Genomic DNA, 23,836 nt, shown 5'->3' with positions numbered 1-23,836 from the left:
TCACCCATTTGAGCTGATGCTAGGTTGTTTGGCAATGAGATCGGTTTGATATGTAGTTGTTTCTTACTATTTTAACTATTAGAAAAGTTTATCCAGTATGTAGGGGTGGCTTTATTGTTTTAATTTAGTAGGCTTGATTATGTCTGCGCTAACCATTTCTTTGTGATAATGAGTGCGGACATATAAATACACGATTTTAAAATATATATATATATATATATATTTTGATCGAGTGTAATTGTTTCTCAGCATTGTACCCTTTTACTTGTTGTAGGTGGATCCTTCACCATCTAGTATAATCATTTGGGTGGTATTATACTACGTATTAGTTTGATTTGGGTTAGAGCAATTTATGCTACATCTAGATTTTGTTTTTTTCTAGTTCTCTAGCTTCTAAATATTTTGTGTGGCAGTTCCATAATGAGTAGTTACCATGCAGGAAAATTAAATATGTACATTACATGCGAGTTTCAGTTAATATGTTTGCTAATATGATCAGTGTGATATGAATTTGTTTCTTGCTCATAAGCATCTCAATTGGTATTCCTATCTTCTATCTTTGTCTATGGATGAAGTAATGTGATATTACATTGACTGGCATTAATGCTAGTAGATATATATCTTTTCTCATAGTTGGTAAAACTTTTTTTTCCATAATCCCTATAGCTCTTGCTTGTTTCACTCCATAATCAGGCTTCTAATTAAATAAAGGAAAAATATGATAATGATATAGTTATGAGGTATAAATGTCCCTTATCTTTGGGAGGGAGCATACTATTTTCTAATTCTTCATTTCTCATTTATTCCTTATCTTATCTTAGATTGCTTTATTTTGAACCGGGGGTCTATCGAAAACAGCCTCTCAATCTCATATTTAAGGTAGTGGTATGGATTGCGTACACTTACCCTCCCCAGACCCCACTTGGTGGGAATATACTGGGTATGTTATTGTTGTTGTTCTTAAAAGGCCCACTTTCTTTCCATTTCTATTGTCTTTTCTCGCTTCAATTTTTCTGATCTGAACATATTTGATAACGTATGTTGCTCGTCTTTGAAATAGCCATTCAGTCACAATGGGATGTACAAGACTGTCAGAACTTCTCAAGAAGTTTATATTCATCCTTAATTTGTGCTATTCAGGTACTTACACATTATATTTTTGTTGAAATTTGAGAGCATTAGTAATCTTGTTAACATTGTGTTGTTGAATCTAAAGTCTAGTGAAGCCATGTGGGGCTCTTTTGGTTCACTAGCATTGTTGCCTTGTTATTCATCTCATTTTCTTATTCAGAACACAAACTCAAATTCTGGTGAAGCCGTGTGAGGCCTATTTCGATTCACTAGCAAATTATTATTCATCTTGTTATTCTGCTATTGCTCATTCATGGATTCACCAATATTATTCTTATTATTTAGGCTATTCTTTATTTTTGTTCTATCCCTTGCCCTTGCCCTAGCTTGATTCCTCGATTCCTTTGCAACAACTGGATGAAATATTGCCCTACAAATCGACTTAACCTTCTTCTTCTATTGCTTGTGAACAATATTATTAGTGTTATTTGTTGCTAATTCATTAATTATGCTAGATATAACTTCACATGACTCTGAAGGAGACGATGCACTAATTGCTATAGTACCGTTGTAGTTTTCTTTGTTTATTTTTTTGAACGAGCTTGTTGATTGCTGATTTTGACTTTGTGAGTAGCCACTCGTAGGCACTCGACTGTTTTACTAGCCTTATCAAACCCGAACAAGTCTTGAAAATTAAAGAATTTGCGAGCTGTTTCGAGTGAGTCTCATTCGTCGGTCTCCAGGGACGTGAGCCATGTTAATCTTGTTGTGTCTATCTTTCTTTGAAGCACCCACACCAGCACCAACAGCACACTTGTTGTTTTTCCTATGCATAGTACTAGTAGTGGTACTGCTCATCTCATCCTTCTTGTTCTTGCTATTTTTTAGTACTAATTTTTCATGATCTTCTTCTTCCTGTTTGTCTAATTTGCTGGAATCTTATTCTACCATAATACTGGTATCAAGATTATACTGATCATGAGGGGATGGGAGAAATGAATTTTATGGAAATATAGAACAAATTTGGGTTCGTATTGCATTTAAGGAGATGGAATATCTATGTTGAAGTAAGAAGAAGAACTGGTAATATTGGGGCTGTAATTGCTAGAAGGTTGCATCTTAAAAAAGCCTGATAAGAAGGTGGCTATATGGTGGGATTGGAGCTTGAGAAGGACAAGTAAGCTCTTCTTGTTTCTTGTGTATGTCAATTTTAATAAGCTAGCTAGTGCATCAACAAAAGGAAAACAAAGTTGAATTAATTGAGACTCTTTTATTTAAGTGAGACTTGTCATGTATAATTCTCTTGTATATATATTAATTTTTAATTATAAGAGAGACAGAAAGAAAGTGGGAAAAGAAATGTGATGTTTTCTTTAAAATATGTTGATGATAGCATAGCTTTATAGTTGAGAAGGACAGGTGAATGTGTGGTTTTACATGTATGTTGCTTGTTATGTTCTTAAATATACATGATAGTAATAATGACTATGCTATAGGTAGTGGCTAACTTTTTGTGTTCATGCAAGTGTAAGCATTATTAATGTATGTAAGTTAGGAAGGTGAAATATGTAATTAAGAAAACCATGGTGGTGTATATATGTTGTTGTTGACAAAGAAAAAGAGAGAGGGAGATAAAGAAGTCATGTTATTGTACCTGCAAAGAGACAAAGAGAGGTGCAATTGTACCTCCATCTTTTCAAAAATGCCCCCTATTATAGCTAACTAAAGCTAAAGAAGTTTTTAAGTATGGAAGGCAATTGGGAAAAAAGAATAGAAGGGACATATAGTCCTTGTTGTATAGTTACATACAACTGATTTTATGTGAAATGAATGGATACGTAGAGCTACTAAAGACTTCTCAAATTTTTACATAGTGTAAACATATATATATATATATATATATATATATATATATATATATATACACATAAAAGTTCATTTAAAAGGTAGTTACCAGTGGATGGTAACGTTGTAACGCGCTCGATTAACGACAGTAATAGCCAGTGTATCTCCATTTCGAACTGTCAAGGTTGGTCCTGGATATTGCCCATTGATTGTGATTATATTCTTGGTTCTGCAAAGCCTTGTTACATTTTTTTCTTGAACCTGTTTTTTAAAAAATATATATTCCATGATAATTTTGAAATTTTTTTCTAAATTATAAGATAAAATTGTGAATGGATACAATAAATTCATAGTTGTGAAATTCTGCATTAGCAAAAGTAGACAGTAGTGAAATGTATGGATTTGTAGGAAAGTTTTAGGAAACTTAGTCTAACTATATGGTGGATTTGGTGTAACTACTTGCAATTTTATTTTGATAAAGTTTTCTAAAGTGGCTTTATTGCTTATTGTTTGTCTTTTTGAGGAAGTTGCATTCGAAAAAGGTCATATTCCCTGTGACAACGATGTGAAATAATTTTACATTGAGCAGAACATTGACAAAGATTAATGGCATGATTTTTTTTTTGTAGGTGGAGAAAATAAAGAAGCAAATGAGGAGAACATAGAAGAACGTTAAGAAGATTTTACATAGTTTTTGTAACTTGTTCTAGGAGATTTTTGAAATTGACAGCACACTGAAACTTATGTCGATAGTTTATGGATATTAACTACTATGGCAAGCTTATATTTTGGATATACAATTTTAATGATGAACATTGATAGCGTACTGTTTTGTAATTCTATATCTTTTCATGTATTTTAGTTTATTGGCATTTATTATTAGTTTGTCATTGCAGGGCTACATATTTTTGTAGCACATTAAATTGTTGCAATAGCAACTTGGAACCGTTGCTATAGAAAATTCAATTAAACTATTAAGGCTATAGCAACAGCATGTAAATGTTGTGATAACTCATTTAAAGTCACTAAATAGTGTAGCATTAACCATAAAATTATTGCAATAATATGATTAATTGTTGAAATTGATAAAAATAACCGTTGCATAAGACCCTATGGCAACAACTTTTAAACCATTGCTATAGAGTTTATGTTACAAAAAAAAACTATAGCATTAATGACAAAACTGTTGCAGTAGTGTCAAATGAGTTGTGTAATATATTTATTTAACTATTGCAATAGATATAATAACTGTTGCATAAAACTCATTGGCAACAGTTTATTTCATTGCAATTGATGTCAAATAAGTGTTGCGATAGTGATGGTCAAAAATGTTGCTACAGCCATATATAGCAAAAGTTTATGAAACTGTTACAAAAACCATAGCATTAGACCTATCTCCACACAACCTGATGAAACGGTTTGTTAACCGTCGCAATACCTCTACAGTAACGGTTTACTCATCTACTGCAACGGTTTTGCCTGTGTTACCGTAGACCAAATTTCTGGTAGTGTCCCTAGTTCCACCTAAATTAATTTAGGTACTATCTTAACATTAAGTTAATGAGAACTCATTTCAACTTAGAGTGATCAATCGATGACTCAGGTCGGGATAAATGCAATACCAACACTATACAATTGCAACGACCCAGTTGAAGTTGTTCTTAACCCTATAAACTCATTCATCCCTAGTTACATCTAAATCAATTAAGGTTCTATCTTAACATTTAGTTAATGAGAACTCATTTTAACTCAGAGTGATCGATCGATGACTCGGGTCGAGATAAATGCAATACCAACACCATGCAATTGCAACAACTCAATTAAAGTTATATTTGACCCTATGAGCTCATTCATCCCTAGTTCCACCTAAATTAATATAGGTACTATCTTAACATTAGGTTAATGAGAATTCATTTCAACTTAAGAGTGATCGATCGATGACTCGGGTCGAGATGAACGCAATACCAACTCCATGCAATTGCAACAACTCAATTAAAGTTATAGTTGACCCTATGAGATCATTCATCCCTAGATCTACCTAAATCTATTTTGGCACTATTTTAACATTAAGTTAATGAGAACTCATTTCAACTAACGCCCTAATTTTTTAGAACCAGAATGCCACACAGTGCTCATAATCCCGAAGGACCACAAGCTAACCATTTTCTGATATCTGTACCTAAGCACTGCATAATATACTGAAATAAATGCAAAAAACTGGCGGAAACTTTCTATAAGGTTCAAATATCTAAAAATACTCAATACTGAAAACTGAATACTAATACATTATTCGAAAAGCCTCTAAACTTATCTGAACTGTGGAGTTGAAAGGACATGTCCCCAACTAAATCCATCTACTAAAAATAAACTGAGTCTAATGCCATAATGAAATAAGGATCATCCTCAAATTAAGAGGACTCACTGCTACGTCTACTGCTGCTGACTGACTCTAGACTGCTAAGGGTGCTCTGGATCTTATGCTTCGAAACCTATGGTATAAGACACCATAGCGTAAGAGAAAAATATGCATCAATACTTTGAATGTACTGATATGCTAGATGAGGTCAGGCTAAATACAAGGGCTTATGCATAAACATAGCTTAACTGAATAACATGAGAGTACTAAATGAGGACATATGCATGACTGCACAAACAAAAATTGGAATAGTAGTAACACTGAATACGAACTCTCAATACTAGTTTCTGAATACTGACTTACTGATGACTGAGTCTACAAGTACTGATGTCTGAGTCTACTAATATTGAGAGACAAAATAACTAAGTCTATTGAGATTAATGTCTAATCTTGCTGATACTGATACTGATTTATTATATCTGAAATAAAGCCTATATAACGGGTGACCTCTAAGTTTACTGGTAATGATGCCTGATACTTTATAAACTGAATATAAGATCAAGCCTATATAATGGGTGACCTCTGAATCTACTAATAATGAATATGATTATCTGAATCTGAGATCAAGCCTATATAACGGGTGATCTCTGAGAGATATTCAAGCCTAGTATAATGGGTAACTTCTCAGCTGAATTCTATTATTGAGACTGAATATAAAACTGAGACTGTGGGAGGTAGTCATCTAACCTAAATGCCCCTTCTAGCTTCTTTGGAGTCCAACCTGTAACCCTTGTTGGAAGGGTGCTAGTACCATGCCATGGGTAAATACACTTCTCTCTGAACCCAGGATGTCATGCCTAATATAAAGGGTGACACCTGGTTGGATCCAATCCTAATATAACGGGTAACTCTGGGGAGGTAGTTAAGCCTAATATGATGGGTGACTCCTCATCCTGCATTGGCTATGCGGTTCTGGAGTACAAGGATTTTTAACAACTCTGCCTAACATAATAGGGAAGTCGTCATCCCTGCCCTCGCTTGGTGCTAAATCCTACTCCCAACTGAATAGACACTGAACTGATTTCTAAACTGCTCTAGGCTGAGCTGAATCCGTTATTGGTCATCTTGCTTGACTAAACTGATTGAGTTTACTAGGTTCCATTGTCTGATGGAATGCTACTGAATTCTTGTTAGCTTACTGAGTTTCACTGAAGTCTGAACTGAATACTGGATTATTGAATACTATTAAATCCGAACTGATTACTGAGTTGGATTAGACTGATACTAAGACTGAATTAAACTAGTATTGAGATTACTGAATTTTCTTAAGTTCTGTACTGGCTGAATTCTACTGATCATAGCATGACTGAAATTATATTAAGACTGACTCGGCTCTAGACACACAGCTAAATTTTTGGGTATAAACACCCCCAGGACTCGATAGCATAAATAAATAAGACAGGACCACACTTGAGTATCATGACAATGGACTTTTATTCACAACACAATCAATACAATATCTCATCAATCACTTGAATGTCATAAACATTTAAATGTATAGGGAATGCATACTAATACCTCATAGTTGTTTAATAAGGCATACACATGGATAAGAATGCATACAACTTATTATAATACATTCACCAAGGAATTTTAACAAACGCTTGGCATGCACTAATTATCACATAATTGGGGATTTCATGCATAACATACTAAAGAGGGCACTATTCTCTTTACTTAAGCATTCTATCAAACATATGGGGAGCATGCTTTGGTTATACCATAGATTCTATACTTAATTATCATGAATACATAAATATCATGAAAATTGAAGAGGGTTTATCATGAACATCATACAATTCATCACATACTATAATCAACTCTTGAAATTAGTATTCTAAATCATGAATTAAAACTCAATAATAACATAAACTTCAATTTCAATTCACATGAATCATGAAAACTCATAAATATAAGATCTTTGAATTTAGAAAAGGATTATTGAACTTCTTGGGTGGAAGTAACCCAAGAATCAACACCTATATACCTTGTTATATAATTCTAGAAAGATTTACAGAGGAATCTTGATGACTTGGGTCTTGAGCTATGAACCCTAATGGTTGTTCTTGAAGAAAATTGATGGAAAACTAGTATATTTAGGTGAAATAATGAGAAATCTCATGTTAAAGAGTATATATATGGGTAGAAAAATGATTGTTTTTCCCTTAGAATTGTTTTTCCCTTAGAATTAAAATTCAGAACTTAAAAGAATTCCAATTTTGAATGCTGGCGTGACGTGCAATAATCGTGCCAGCTTACTGGAAATTGGACAATTAGAAAACTGAGCCTTGGCGCGACACGGTGAAAATCGTGCTGCCACCTTGGTTGTGAATTGAAAAGTCACCTCGATGCGGTGGAATTGCGGAGTCTTACTAGATTTTGACAATTGTCATTTTGGATTGCTCCGCGACGCGCTAAAGTACCAGGTGGTACACTGTCTCACTAAAATGGCTCTAACTCTTTGCCCGAGTGTCAGATTTGGGCAAATTTAGTATCGATGGAAAGCTTATTCGATTTCCCAAGGGATAAAAAGTCAAGATCTTAAAAATTTCACTTGGAATAAAATATATTCATCTTTGACGCAAGATCTTTGATGTTCTAGAGATGAATTTGAACTAAAAGAAGGGAGGGGTATTACACTCAGAGTGATCGATCGATGACTTAGATTGGGATGAATGCAATACCAACACCATTCAATTGAAACAACTCAATTGAATTTGTTTTTGACCCTATGAACTCATTCATCCCTAGTTCCACCTAAATCAATTAATATTCTATCTTAACATTAAGTTAATAAGAACTCATTCATCCTTAGTTCCACCTAAATCAATTTAGGTACTAGCTTAACATTAAGTTAATGAGAATCTTTTCAACTCAGAGTGATCGATCAACAACTCGGATTGGGATGAACGTAATACCAACACCGTGAAATTGCAAAGACTCAATTAAAGCTGTAGTTTACCCTATAAAATCATTCATTCATCCATAGTTAGTAGTTCCACCTAAATAAATTGCAATAAAATCTATTGGAACAAATGACTGAGCTATTGGAAATTTCTAACATATATTCATATATGTTGCAATAGATAACATATCTGATTTAATTATCAAATAGACATTTGCATCTATTGTGAAAGATGACTGAGCTGTTGAAAATTTTCAAACAGATATTGATATATGTTATAATAGATGACATATCTAATTTAATTATCAAATGGACATTTACATTTATTGTCACAAAGGACTGAGCTGTTGGGATATTTAAACAGCTATTGATATATATTGTAACAAATGACATATCTGATTTAATTATCAAATGGACATTTGCATCTGTTGTCACAATGATTGAGTAGTTGGAATTTTTAAATAGATTTTTGTATCTGTTGTAATAGATGACTGTGATGTTGGGATTTTAAACAGATATTTTTATCTGTTAACACAAATGACATGTCTGTTTGAAAATCTTTTTTTCTTTTAATTTTAAAGCAAACTTCTGTCCGAGTAGATAAAGTAGTACTACAAAATGCAGTAAAAAAGGTTTTTTAGATAACTCAAAAATGAGTTTATTGAGTATTGAGTAGTTGTATCCTGTCTTTTCAATGTCACTAGTCTTTCTCATGCCCCTTAAATTATTAATGAATATTGAAATCCAGTCTAAGTATACAATACATCTAGAATTATCTCATCTCTCGTTCAGCTTCAACCCAAAATTTATTTTATTCATCTCTCGTCTTTTTCTTTCCCTCCTCTTTAGGGCTATCACAAACTTTTTTCTCTCTTTTCTCTTCTCTTTCTCATAAAGATCCTTTCGGATCTAAACCGATCCATATCTTTCCTCGACTGAAATTACTATTTTGATCCCGTTTTGAAATTAAGGTATGGTTCACTATTTCTCTTTCTCTCTCTTCTTCTTCTTTGCAAGATATTTACATCTATTTTTTTATTTAATTATTATTTTCCCATATCTTATTTATTTAAAAACATTGAAGGAACTTTTAAGTATTGAATAAACGAACCGAGAATTTTTATTACAATATGCAAAAAAAGTCATCTGTTGGAAGAAGTTTAAAAGCCTTGTTGGCAGTATTATTTTTTGTATGTATTTTATATGTTTCTTTATTGTTGATGTTGTTGGTGGGGTTGGCGTTGCTTGAACTTGTGGTGAGGTGTTGTTGGTGGTGTTGGAGCAAAGGATATTGCTTTTTTATTGTTGATGATGTTGTTGATGGTATTGGTAAAATGTTGTTGTTTCTTTGTTGTTAATATTTTTTATTTGTTGTTTGTTTGTAGTTTATGCTGTTATTGATGTTGCAACAGATGGAGCAACTGTTGGAACAAATCAAACCACCAGCAAGCCTGGTTTGATGTATTCCAATAGACTCCATATTTGTTGCAACAGACTTCACATCTGTTGTAATGGATAGATAATGTTATTTCATTAACATCATTTATTTTCCTCTTCTTTGTAGATATAAGGAACTGAAAGTTGATCAACTTTTGTCCAACCAACATAAGAGGTTGTAGTAAAGATGGGTTCAAAGAAATAACCTGCGTGCAGATAGAACCACTTTATATATGGGAGGTATATATTACTGATAATGTTATCGTGGACACACAGATAGGGTACACTAATTTTGTGAATGTTGTTTTTACTGATTAGTCATTGATCATTCAAGCAAGATATCTGTAATTTTACAGTTAAGTTTGGTAGGTTCAAACTAATAAGGCTGAGGGACCATGGATATAGTTATGATACCCTGTTAAGATTTAATGTCGGTTGTTGCTCATGTTTAATGTCAAGCATTGTTAATGGACCTAGTTTTGGTGTCACTGTAAAGAGATTCAGTAGTAATTGGACTAACTTTTAGGGTGCATTGGACTCTGAGAAGGCCTCCAAAGCCTAGAACTGCATCTAACAAGAGCGAAAAACCAATATAGTTATTGCCCTAGCCCAAATTTATATGGTTGGGTTGCTCGGGGTGATGATTATACGCCAGAAAGTATGCTAGGAGAATTCCTTCGAGGGAAAATAGGTGGTTGATGAAAGACTATATCATCTGAGAGCTAATTGAAGAGGATACATAGAGTAGAAAGTAACTTTTAGCGAATCTAGCCAATGAAATTATCTTAAAACATGAGAAATCTTAATCAAGTGCAAATATGAAAGTGTATCCAATAATCTAAATTCATCTGTTGTCTCTGTGAAAGAAAAATAATGCAGATGGACACTTTACTAGGGAGCTGCGACTAGGTAGTGTGGTTGGGATTATCACCTAGATAGAAAATAGCATAAGATCAAGAAAGCATCCTTACGAGCATCGAGGGTTGACATGATGTACAGTAAGTCTAGAAAACCTACGCCAATAGAAACTGCAGTTAAAGTAAGGAATCTAAGTGAAGGCGACAATTTTTAAATTTTAAATTGCATCCCATGTCTTCTTGTTTGTGATTTCAATTGGTCCATTGTTTTTGGCTTGATCGGAACCACAAACGAGATTGAAAGACAGATTGAGTTTCATTATTTCCTTAGAAATATGGATTAATTGATTGTGTTTTCTTACCGTAGCATGCTCTCAACATTCCTTGGAGAAGATTAGAGGCTTGCTGTAGTATGTGAATTTTGATAATTTTCAAGCTTGCCTCCAGCTTGCCAATTCGGTCTTCAAGTTTTTCATTGACGTCTTTAAAGTTGGTATAGAGTTCCTGATCTCCTGTGAGCTTGATCAGGAATACTATCTTTGAAGTTGTGGCATTGTAAAAACCCTTCAAAATACTTTCTTCAAAAGTCTTAAAAGATACATATAGGGTCGTTGTAGCCCCAACCATTGAATTCTCACTTTTATCAAGTGTTGCTCAATGCAACTTGCTCAACCAACCTTCAAAGGATTTAATAAATTAATAAGCAAGGAGTTATGTAACGTTTGATCTAAGCCGACTCTACCAAGCCTATCAAATGTTACGTAACTCCAGGCCCATTACCCTATCAAAAAACTTTGCCCAAGTTTATGAACAAATCAAACAAGCTCAATCTCTCAGCCTTTCTGCTGATTGCTCTTCTCCAATATAGATGATAAGATATCTTCCATACAAAAGTCTACACCGTCACCAAAAATGCTTGCCAGAGAAAAAGTGTCATTATCAACTCCTCTGTCTTGCACAAGTATCCAAAAAAGAAAAATATCAACTCCTTTGTCTTGCACTGTTGAGCAATGTACAAGGGCCACAGAAGAACAACATGAGCTGAAAAAGGTGAGAAGATAAAAAGGGGAAAAATAAGAAGGATAAAATAAATACTAGATTTAGTTCGTCTTTGTTTGGTTTGTTAAACAAATAAAATACTAATGAAAATATTTTTGCTTTTTCTTTTGAACAAGAAAAGGCAAAAATATTTTCATTTGCATTCACATTTTATTTGTTTAATAAACCAAACAAAGATGAACTAAATCTAGCATTCAGTTTGTCCTTCCTATTTCTCCTCTTTTTATCTTCTCACCTTTTTCAGCTCATGTTATTTTTCTGTGGCCCTTGTACATTGCTCAATAATGCAAGACAGAGGAGTTGAAATTTTTCTTTTTCGGATACTTGAGAAAGATAGAGGAGTTGATAATGCCACTTTTGCTTTGGCAAGTATTTCTGTTAATGGTGTAGACTTTTGCATAGCAAATATCTTATCATCTATATTATAGAAGAGAGATTAATAGAAAGGATGCGAGATTGAGCTCGTTTGATTTATCCACTATCAAATAATTGCAGACACTATTATGACAGATGATCAATCTGTTGTAACATATGACATATCTGTTGAAAAAGAAAATAGATATATCCATCTGTTACAACAGATTGTCAGTAAGTTATCTGACAAATAGAATATATTTTGCAACAAATTACCCATCTATTAGATTTATTTTAAAATAATTTTCTTTTCTTTCCAAAATACAATAAAGGATAAAATGTTGTATTTAGATCCATTGTTTTTTTCATTTACATATTCAAAAAGTCACTAGTTTTATTTAATTAAGGGATATGAACAGTCATAGATTTTTGTTTGTCTTACCTCTTCCAATTCAATCATTTATAAATAGGTCCCTCCTTACTCACTCGTTCATTCTACTACACTTATAATACAAATATGACTGATTCAGATTCATACAAGAAGATTTATATCAAGTCCTTGCAGGAATGTCAAAGGCAGTTTGATGAACTCTAGAGGAATTTGGCTGACTTCGGAGCAAGGATGAGGAGGGCCCTGCTGCTGTCGGATGAAAATTGTTCGATTGATAATAATAATAGTAATAATAATAATAATAATAATAATGATAATAATAATAGTACTACTAATAATTAGGTTATGTTTTTTCTTTTAGCGTAAGTATTATTTTCCTCCTTTTATATATCGGATCTACCCAAGGGATTCAAAAATATATGTTTGGTGGTCGACTTTGAATTTTTTATTCTTATTTAGTATTTAATTATCATTCTATTTATTCCTTATTCTCAACATGTCGAGATTTGGTGGTAGGGATTGAGTATTTGTGGCAACAGAGGTTAATTTGATGCGATAGATCGATCATATGTTATAACAGACGGCTATTAATAAAAAAGGGTTATTGTTATTGAGAGGGTGAAAAGACATGACTTTTCGATTATTTAATATGAAAAATGGTTCGTAAATAAATAATAAGAAAATAAATGATAAACACAATTTATAATCGTAAAAGAAAATTTATTTAATTTTAATAATTGATCGTGACTTTTCAACATTTTTGTTTTTAAATTTATTTTTTAAAATTATTTATTTATCACATAATAAAAAAAAAGTCACAATATTGGATTAATTAATTAAATATATGATGATTGTTAAGAAAAAAGTCACGATTGTTCACCTTTTTCTTAACAATCATCATATAAGTTAATTAATTAATCCAATATTGTGACTTTTTTATTATATGATAAATAAATAATTTTAAAAAAATGGTGAAAAGTCACGATCAGCTATTAAAATCAAAGCAACTTTTTGTCTAAGACACATTCAACAATGTTGTTGATGCATCAAATTCCCCATCTATTGTAACTAATGTATCAGTTGTTAGAAGAAATTAAAAAAGCTATTAAAACAGATTGTCCATTTGTTACGACCGATGGTATATCTGTTGCAACTGATGGTTTATCTGATTCAACGGATATACAATCATTGTCAGAACTAAATAAAAATGGTTATTGTTTTATTAAAAAATGGTTATTGAAAAGGTATTTTTTTTAATTTATATAATAAAAAAGTCAGCAAATTTGGATTAATGATATGGTGATAATATTTTTTGAAAAAAAAGATAGATTATATGTTGCAACAGATATATTATCTGATGCAATAGATTCTCTATTTGTTGCAACAGATGGTATATCTATTGTCACAGATGAGTTATCTGATGCAACAGATATAGAATCTGTTGTCACAACTCAATAAAAACGATTCTTAGAAAGAACTAATTAATAATAATAATCTAAAAAGTCATGACTTATCACAATATTTCTTAATTTAACTAAAGTCATAACTTTTCACAGTAATAAAAATATAATTAATAAATGGAGGTGAATAGTTAGATTAAATGTTGCAACAGATAGATTATCTAATGCAACAAGTTCTCTATTTGTTGTAGTAGATAGTATATCTGTTGTCACAGATGAGTTATCTGATGCAACAAATATAAAATTTGTTGTCACAACTCAATAAAAATGGTTCTTGTAAAGAACTAATTAATAATAATAATCTGAAAATTCATGACTTATCACAATATTTCTTAATTTAATTAAAGTCATAACTTTTCACAGTAATAAAAAATATAATTAATAAATAGAGGTGAATAGTTAGATTAAATGTTGCAACAGATAAATTATCTGATGCAACAAGTTCTCTATTTGTTACAACAGATAGTATATATGTTGTCACAGATGAGTTATCTGATGCAACAAATATAAAATTTGTTGTCACAACTCAATAAAAATGGTTCTTGTAAAGAACTAATTAATAATAATAATATGAAAAGTCACAAATTATCACAATATTTCCTAATTTAATTAAATTCATAACTTTTCACAGTAATAAAAAATATAATTAATAAATAGAGGTGAACAGTCGTGCCTTTTTTCCACTCATTCAAATTCAATCCTCTATAAATAGGTCCCTCCTTACTTATTCATTCATTCAACTATACTCTATTTATTTATTGCATCTTGTCTTTCATATTACACCTTCCACCACTTTCTTTTTCCTGACTCAGGTAAGTTTTTTTCTTGACAATTTGTAGTATACATTGTATTACATTCGAATATTCTTTCTTTACTTTTGTTTTTACATTTTTTGTCGATTCATATGTGTTCTAGATATGATTTGTTCAGTGTGGGACATGGTTTTTCTACAAGACGTCGTGAATGGACTTCGAATGCAGGTTCGTGACCTGCAATAGGAACTGGGAGCAATTAAAGCAAGGATGCTCCGTGAGATCCGATGACTGAGGAGGGCCTTGCTGCTACATGTGAAAGATTGGCCGGAAAATAATAATAATAATATTAATAATAATATTAATAATAATAATAATAATAATAATGTTAATAATAATAAGTAGATTATTTTTTTTCTTTTAGTCTCATCTATGTATATGTATTTTTATTTATTTTAGTTTAATAAAAAAATTATGTTTGACAAACTTTGACGTTTTAATTCATATTTAATTTTCATTCTGTCTATTATTTTCTCAGAAATATATCGACGATTGGACGTAAGGAATAATTTTGAATCCAGTAGCAATAGCAAGATTTATCTGTTGGGTTTGTGGCAGGGAATGATTTATGTTGTTCCAAATAGATTACTCATATATTGCAATAGATACGCAGTCTAATGCAACAGATAATCAGTCTGATGCAACAGCTAACTAGTCTATTTTATCAGATAACTAGTCTGTTGCATGAATTTGACGTTTTAATTCATACTTCCTCCGTTTCAAATTACCCATCCCAAATTGAGATGGCACATTGATTAAGAAAAATAATTAATAACATGCCTAGTTTACCATAATACCCCCATTAAATGATGTTTACATTTTAATTTGAAGAAAAAATGATTAATGCAAAGGGTAAAACATGGAATTTTTTAATCTCTTCTTGATTAATAAAAAAGATAAGTAAAATGAGAAATCAAATTAGAAAATTTGGGACGGTTAATTTGAGATAGAGGGAGTATTTAATTTTCATTTTTTCTATTATATTCTCAACAACATGTCGACGATTAAACGTAAGAAATAATTTTGAATCCAGTTTGCATAGCAAGAGTTGAAATATATTAGTTATCTATTGGGTTTATGACAGGAGCTGATTTGTGTTGTTTCAAATAGATTAATCATCTGTTGCAATAGATAAGCAGTCTGATACAACAGATAATCAGTTTGATGCAACAGATAATTCATGATATAACAGATAATTAGTTTGATGCAATAGATAATCAGTCTGATGCAACAGATAACTAGTTTATTACATAGACAAATCTTCTGTTGCAATAGATTACTCATCTGATACACTAGATGAGTAATCTGTTTAAATTATGGACTCTTATATTGGATTCATGATCGGGTTCTATTCATTGTTGGAAAAACAACAGTAACTATGTACCCAGATGAAAAATTCAAATAAAAATCATAATTTTACTTACTAAAGTCACCTATGAAGTAATGTTAAAGTGAAAAGTGATGTAGGAAACAAAATTTGACCTAAAAAATTGGTCAGATAGCAGCAATAGTGATAACAACAACAACAATAATAATGCTCGACAAGAAGAAAATGAATATGATAATGAAGTAGAATATGATGATAATGACGCAGAAGATGATGAATAAAGCAGCAATAATAATGAACAACAATAATCATGAAGAGAGAGAAAATAACAATGGATTAGAAGAGAGATAAACACGCATTTTTCCCTCCATTTCCTGTTATATTAACTAACATTTGGATCAAAATGTAAATTAAAAAACTTATGGGTTATTTTTAAAATTTCCCAACTTTCTTAATCCATACTAAAGTAATTGTCACCTCCACTCAATAATTAAGACTTGTGTCACCTACATCTCATTTTAAAACTCTTTTGTCACTTACAGCTCAAAACCCTAAGTTAATTTTTCCCTGTAAATAAAGAGGTTTTCCTTCATTGTAAATGACCCCTCAAGAAATCTCTCAAGAGAAACAATAATTACTTTCTTCTCTCTCCATTTTCTTGTTCTTACTTTAAATTTCATAACATGTTCTCAGCACGAGACTCAAACCAACTATGATAGGTGGAAAGGAAATCTTTCATCACGTAAAAACACAACGTTATAATTATTCAATAATTTTGATTCTTTGAGTATGTCTTGTTTTTAATTTATTGATTATTACTTGTTCAATTAAATGGACCTCAAAGAAGTTATTAATTGGACAAATTATTTGAATTAAGGATAGAAGTCAATTTTAGTAGCCCACGGGAAATTGAGAAATGTTGACTGACGAGACAATATTTTTTTAATTTTGAATTTGTGGTGTAAGTTTATTAACATGGTTATTAGCATTTATCCCCACTTGTTAATTTGATAAATTGTGATTATTGATGAAGTCAATAATGTTTTTATCATGTTCTAAATTTTGTTAGTTATACTTTTCTTATGTTTTGTTAAAAGTTTAATTCTTTGAACTATAAGTCATTGATTAAGAATAAGACGGTGAATTTATATTTTATCGCATCAAAAGGGTAAGATCTTGGGTTAGAGTTTTGGTGTACCATGATGATAAGATGTTGGGTTCAAGTCCCATTGATTTATGGCCTACGATATCTTTATATTGATAAGACATTGAGTTTGAATATCAATGCATCATATTGATAATATAAAAATGACTAAAGCAAAATAATTTGCTTTTGATGAAAGGTCATGAAATGTGTTCCATTCAATATGCTCAATTCCATGAAGTGAATATAGTATTAATATATGATAAGTTTGAAAGATGATAATTTGCTTTATTCCTAAAGTGAATGTGGTAGCAATATATGATGCATCTGAAAGATGACAAAATAATTGTTGTGGTTATATGAATGTAGGCAGGCATAATAAAGCATAAAATAATAATTGCTTTGAGGTGTGATTTACTCCGAAAGATATGTTAGAGAAAAATTCTCTATATTATATGTATGCCTTAATTTACTTCGGAAGTAGCAATTTCATAAAAGAGGCTATAACCTATCGTAGATTTGATAGTTTAAGGCATGATTATGTTTCATTCTTGGGGAATGAGAATTCTGATTGTCATAAATACAAATCTATATCCTGGACTAAATATGGATGTATTTAGTATAAATTATAGATTCGAACGTGTTCTTAGTTGTAAAGATATCATAACTCACCTGAGAAGAGGTAGAAAACCTGAAATTTTGAATATCTCCAAGTTACTATGGTAAGAATCACGAATGTGAAAATTTACCCAAGAATGATGAGATCACATGTCATAATAAACTAAGAGTTTATTATTTATATATACAAAATTCATGTCACGGTAAATAAGAAGTTTACTAAAGTAAAGAAAAAAAATCACATGTCATGATAAACTTGGAGTTTACTAGTACACATAAGTGTATAAGTTGAAATGAATGATTATAACATCCCGAAGATGTGCATATTGAGTGTTGGACATGTAATGAAGATTCTTCAAGAATTATTTATGTTGTTTTTTCTCATGATAAGTTGGTTGGACTAACTAATATTGAGATTGGATCCCTTAAAATATGAAAAGTATACAAGGTGAATATGGGCTCATTCATCTATCGTGTGATATGTTGAAAAGATGCATCAATAAGATGATCACATGTATATTTATTGTCAATCTATAATTTGACATTCATAAAGTTTCTTGCTCAATTAAAAAAATATAATTTTCAGATTTTGTAATAAAGACAATTTATCTTGATAATGTTGGTTTGGCATTAAATGCCTTTAGAAAATTAGCTAAATCATTGCTTATGAGAGTAAAGCTTCTTATGTTGGTTTGAAATATGATATATTTGATATAAAAGTACTTGTATGCAATAAATCAATAAATTATGATTAATTCCCCCTCAAAGTTGGTTCAGAGTCAGGAACCACATATTTTTCATCTAATACTTTTGATGTGTGGTATACGATTAATGGATATATAGTGACACATAAAGATGAATTCCTCAAAGAAGATGAAGGATGTATGTTAGTTTTCCTAACATAAGGGGGAGATTATAAGCAACTATGAAGTATTTTAGGAATTAGCATCAAATCCTCATTCAAAAGATAATTCAAGTCATGTGTTGCAAGCATTTGCTGACTCAAATTTAATCTCATAGTTAAGATGCAACTTGTAAGGAGGGGTGGGTGTTCGGTATTCGGTTTGGTATTTTTGAAGTTCGAATTTGGTAATTTAGTAATCGATATTTGAGAGTAGGTACCACATACCATACTTTAAAACATCGATTTGGTAATTAGTGAATTAAACTTTGATTCGGTACGGTATTTGGTAGTACCATATTAAAATTGGAGGTTTGCAAACTACATTTAAACTACAGAAAATATATTTAATAGAAATCCTATTTAATATTATTTTTTGTATTTTTTATGAATATATTACCAAGGTTCAAGAGATTCTTTGGAATGACTAATAATATTGTCTATTGGGTTTGTTAGACATATCGTATATATGCAAACTGTGTTTAAACTACAGAAAGTATATTTAATAGAAACCCTATTTAATATTCTTTTTTGTGCTTTTTATGAATATATTATCAAGGTCCAAGAGATTCTTTGAAATGACTAATACTATTGTCTATTGGGTTAGTTAGACATATCGTGATATATATATATATATATTAAATAATTTTGTATACGGTAAATACCGAATACCAAACGCTATTAATATCTTGTACCAAATCCAATTCCGAACACCAAAATATTAAAATTTTACTCTCAAATTTCATACCAAATACCAAATTACCAAATAACAATTATCAAATTTTTTGGTTCGGTTTGGTAATTCGATTTTTGGTATTTTATGTCCAGCCCTAGCTGCAAGTGCTCCTATTGTGTGTCCCTAAAGGACAAAGTCTATGCATATGTAAAGCATGGTGGGTCAATTAATTTCAAATGAAATTATTCTTGAAAAGGATAAGGAGCAAATGATCATAATAAGAAGGTAATGTGCTATTGAAGAGATTACGATATAACACTTCACAGAACCTCATGAGAGGTTCAGGTACCTGAAAATAATAAAGTGATGAGATCTCAAAATATTATATCAAATTGTGAATCGATACAAAATGATATAACATTGATAATATCTTTGATATAATATTGGTGCAATATTGTAAAAGATTATGATGATATGAATTCTATGTTTATTTAAAAGCATGTTGATATGACGTAGAAGTATTTATCAAGTGACGTGAAGGGATGCATCTTGATAAGTATAAAACTTATTTGATTTGCAATCCAAACACTTGAAGATGTCACACATGAAACGTCGAATATTATCACTTGACAAAATTTATATGAAAGCTTTTTACAAATTCAAAATATTTGAAGCATATAAAAGTTTCTGGAAAACTTATTTATAATCATTATATTGCATAAATTTATAACTTTAAAATCATTGAAACCTTTGGAGAGTATTCAAAAGCGATAGATTATTTATTGACATGAGAAATATATCGAATTTTATTTGTTATGAAATACCATATCTTAGTACAATAGGTGTACTAATCTACCTTGTAAATATTACAACGACTAATATTACATTTTTTGGTTAATTTGTTAGCAAGGTATAGTTCTGATCCAACTACGAGACATTGAAATGGGATCAAACACATATTACGGTACCTAAAAGGGACTACCGATATGAGCTTATTTTATGGTAAAGATTGAAATTCTGATGTTGTTGGTTAAGCTGATGTCGGATATTTATTTGACCCATATAAGGCTCAGTCTCAAATGACTACGTGTTCATATGTGGGGGTATTGCCATATCTTGGAGATCTATAATATAGTCTATCATAGCCACTTTATCTAACCATACTGAGATAATAGCTATTCATGAAGAAACCTGAGAGTGTGTGTAGTTGAGATCCGTGATACATCTCATTCTAGAAAAATGTAGTTTAAAATGTGACAATGAACCCATAATTTTTTATGAAGATAATGCAACATGGATAGCGGAACTTAAGGAAGGATTAGTAAAAGGAGACAAAACGAAACACATTTCGCCAAAACTTTTCTATACACTTGAGCTCCAAAGGAATGGTGAGATTAACATGCAATAGATCTGTTCAAGTGACAATGTGACTGATTTATTCACCAAGTCTCTTCCAACTGCAACTTTCAAGAAGATGGTGCACAAGATCGGGATGCAAAAGTTCAAGGATGTTCTCATTCGGGGAAGTTAATACGTGTTGTATTCCTTTTTCCTTATGAGGTTTTGTCCTACTGAGTTTTCGTTGTAAGGTTTTTAATGAGACAGCCTATATGCATATTGTTACAGATGTGTACTCTTTTTGCTTTACTAGATTTTTTTTCACTGGGTTTTTTTCTAGTTAGGTTTTAATGAGGCACATTATCTAGCAATTAGACATTCAAGGGGGAGTGTTTTAAATGTATTACCATATTTAGTGAATATCTATTTATGAAAAAAATTAGAAACCCCAACTTTTGGGACAAAGTTAGTTTTTCCCTATAAATAAAGGGGTTTTCCTTCATTGTAAAAGACCCCTCAAGAGAAATAAGAATTAATTTTTTCCTTTATATTTTTCATTTTTTTTTACTGTTTTTTATCTTTGCAATTTTTTATATTCTTTTTTCTTTTTTAGCTTTCTCCTTGGTTTTTTTATATATTTTTTTCTTTGCACTTTTTTTATATTTTCTTTTCTTACTTTGTTGTTACTTTTTTTCTTCTTTTTTACCCTTTTTATTTTTATATATTCTTTTTCATTCTTTTTTTTATTGTTTCATATTATATTTATATATATTTTTTATATTTTATATTTAGTTGTATCAAACTATATATTTTAAATAAATTTATTATTTGTATTTGAATAGTTTACCTATAAATATGCATAATTTATCATTTATATTTGAGTAAAAACAAGCATATGTATTAATTGTATGTATTTGGGTCTAAAATATACAAATATGCAATGTACCATTTAATACAAATGTAACATTAGTATTTGTATGTCAAATTTATCATTTATATATATCTAAACATGTATCATTTGTATGTGGGCAAAATGATCTTCTGGACCCTTGTACTATGTCGGTTTAGTAAGTTGGACACTTCTACTTACATGTTTATCATCTGGACCCTTAAAACCATTAAAAATCAACATTTTGCATCCTTTAACTGTTGACCTTGCCTATGTGGCATTTAAATCGCTGACTAGCACAAAGAGAGTGTAGTCACTCGCCTGAGGTGCGAGTGAGGGTCAATTTTTGGCCAATTTTATATTAAAATAATTTTAAAAAATAAAAAATATTAAAATTAAAAAAAAATAAAAATAAATTTTTTTCCTCCATCTTTTTTACTTTAAAAATATTTTTAAAAATAATAAATTTATAAAGAAAAATTAAAAAAACTCCTCCTTCGCCCACCCCACCTCGTCCAGCCACTCCCTACCCCCACCTCTCCTTCCCCTCCCCCATCCAGCCACTCCCCACCCCACCCCTCACCTCTGTCCAGCCCCTCTCCCTCATCCAGACATGGCTACCACCTCCTTCCAACTATGGCTATCCCTCACACCCCCGTCCAGTAATGGCTGCCATTAAAATTAACGCTCATCACACCCCAGTCCATCCATGGCTACCATGATCATCACTATAAAAAAGGCTAGGACATCTCCTGAGACCTTAGATTCAATCAAGAATCAATTGGGTCCAACAAAAATATCAAAATAATCAAAATTACACATTTACTAACAACAAAAAATTGAAAATTTTTATACCCAATAGCTGAAACAATCTATCTATAAAATGCGTATTATGAATCTTGAATTCATAAGAAAAAATCTACAGTTTTTTTCTATAATCCAACAATCTTAAATGTTTTTTGGTGCATTGAAAGTAGAAAAAAATAGTCAAAACTTTCACCCTCAATACTTTACTTAGTTGCTTCCCATCTTTCCCATTTTCAATTTTATCCTTTTTACAGTAAGCCAGATCATCGACAATGTGAATCAGCAGTCCAAACTCAAAACTCAGAGCAAAAATCATCGATTATGATGGAAAATGAGTTTGATTAGTAGACAAAACTTAAAACCCAGATCATAAATCATTAATTATGAAAGAAAATCGAGTGTAATTGTAAAGAAAAGAAGAGGGAGAAGAGAGTAGAAAAAGAAGAAGAAGAAGAAGAAGAAGAAAAAGAAGAAGAAGAAGGAGAAAGAGAGAAGGAGAATAGGAAATGGGAAAAGAGAAAGAAAAAGGGGAAGAGAGAGGGAACAAAGAGGAAAGGGAGGGGGTCGTTTTTTGTTTTTTAATTAATTAATTAATTTTAATATTTAATATTTTTTATATATAAAAATGACGTGAAAAATGACGTGAAAATGACATGGCAGTGGACGTGGGAGAGTGCGTTACACTCATAATTTTTTTTTTAAAATATTGCTTTTTAGTAGGTTCAAGGGTCCAGATGACAAACATGTAAGTAGAATGTCCAACTTACAAAATCGACATAGTACAGGGGTCCAGAAGGTCATTTTGCCTTTGCATGTGTATAAGTTGTACAAACATGTATCATTTCATACAAATGTAATATTTTTATTTGTATAATTTATCATTTATATTTATATTGTTTAATTTTATCAATAAAATATAATTTTTATCAATAAATATAAACATAAGTGTTCATGGATAGAAAAATATCAATTCTTTGTCACTTATTTAAAAATACAAATAATGCAATCAACTACAAATTCAAATATGAATAAATAATATTACAAATACAAATAAATATATGGCCAACTTAAAAATATAAATATAAAATAATTTTGTAAACATACATGTGTATCGATGAAAATAATAAAAATAAAAATACAAGAAAAATAAAATCACAACATAAAAGTACAATATGTAGTCAACAATAAAATACAAAGACAAATTAATTCTTTAAAATACAAGTACGAATTATATAAAATATAAATGATAGTCTAAACTATAAAATATAAATACAAGTTCGAACTATAAAATACAAATACAAGTGCAAACTATAAAATGCATATAAATACAAGTGTGAACTATAAAATACGAATACAATTGTATCAACGAATATAAAATACAAATAATAATGCGAATACAAATACAATAAATGATTGTGGTATTTTTATTATCATCCGTGACTTATGCTCGATGTAGCCATATTTTTCAAAAATTCAAAGAAAATATAAAATAGAACCCAAAAGAAAATGAGAAAGAAAAAAATACAAAA

The 23,836-nt window shown here is 30.8% G+C and overlaps 1 pseudogene; it reads right to left on the bottom strand.

The window, feature by feature from the left end:
* Nucleotides 1–1,371: 1,371 nt before the first annotated feature.
* Nucleotides 1,372–2,189, bottom strand: LOC107874064 (annotated as a pseudogene).
* Between the last annotated feature and the right edge of the window lie 21,647 nt (nucleotides 2,190–23,836).

Source organism: Capsicum annuum, chromosome 6 (assembly GCF_002878395.1).
Source record: "Capsicum annuum cultivar UCD-10X-F1 chromosome 6, UCD10Xv1.1, whole genome shotgun sequence".
NCBI lineage: Eukaryota > Viridiplantae > Streptophyta > Magnoliopsida > Solanales > Solanaceae > Capsicum > Capsicum annuum.
This window is presented reverse-complemented; position numbering and strand designations above follow the sequence as displayed.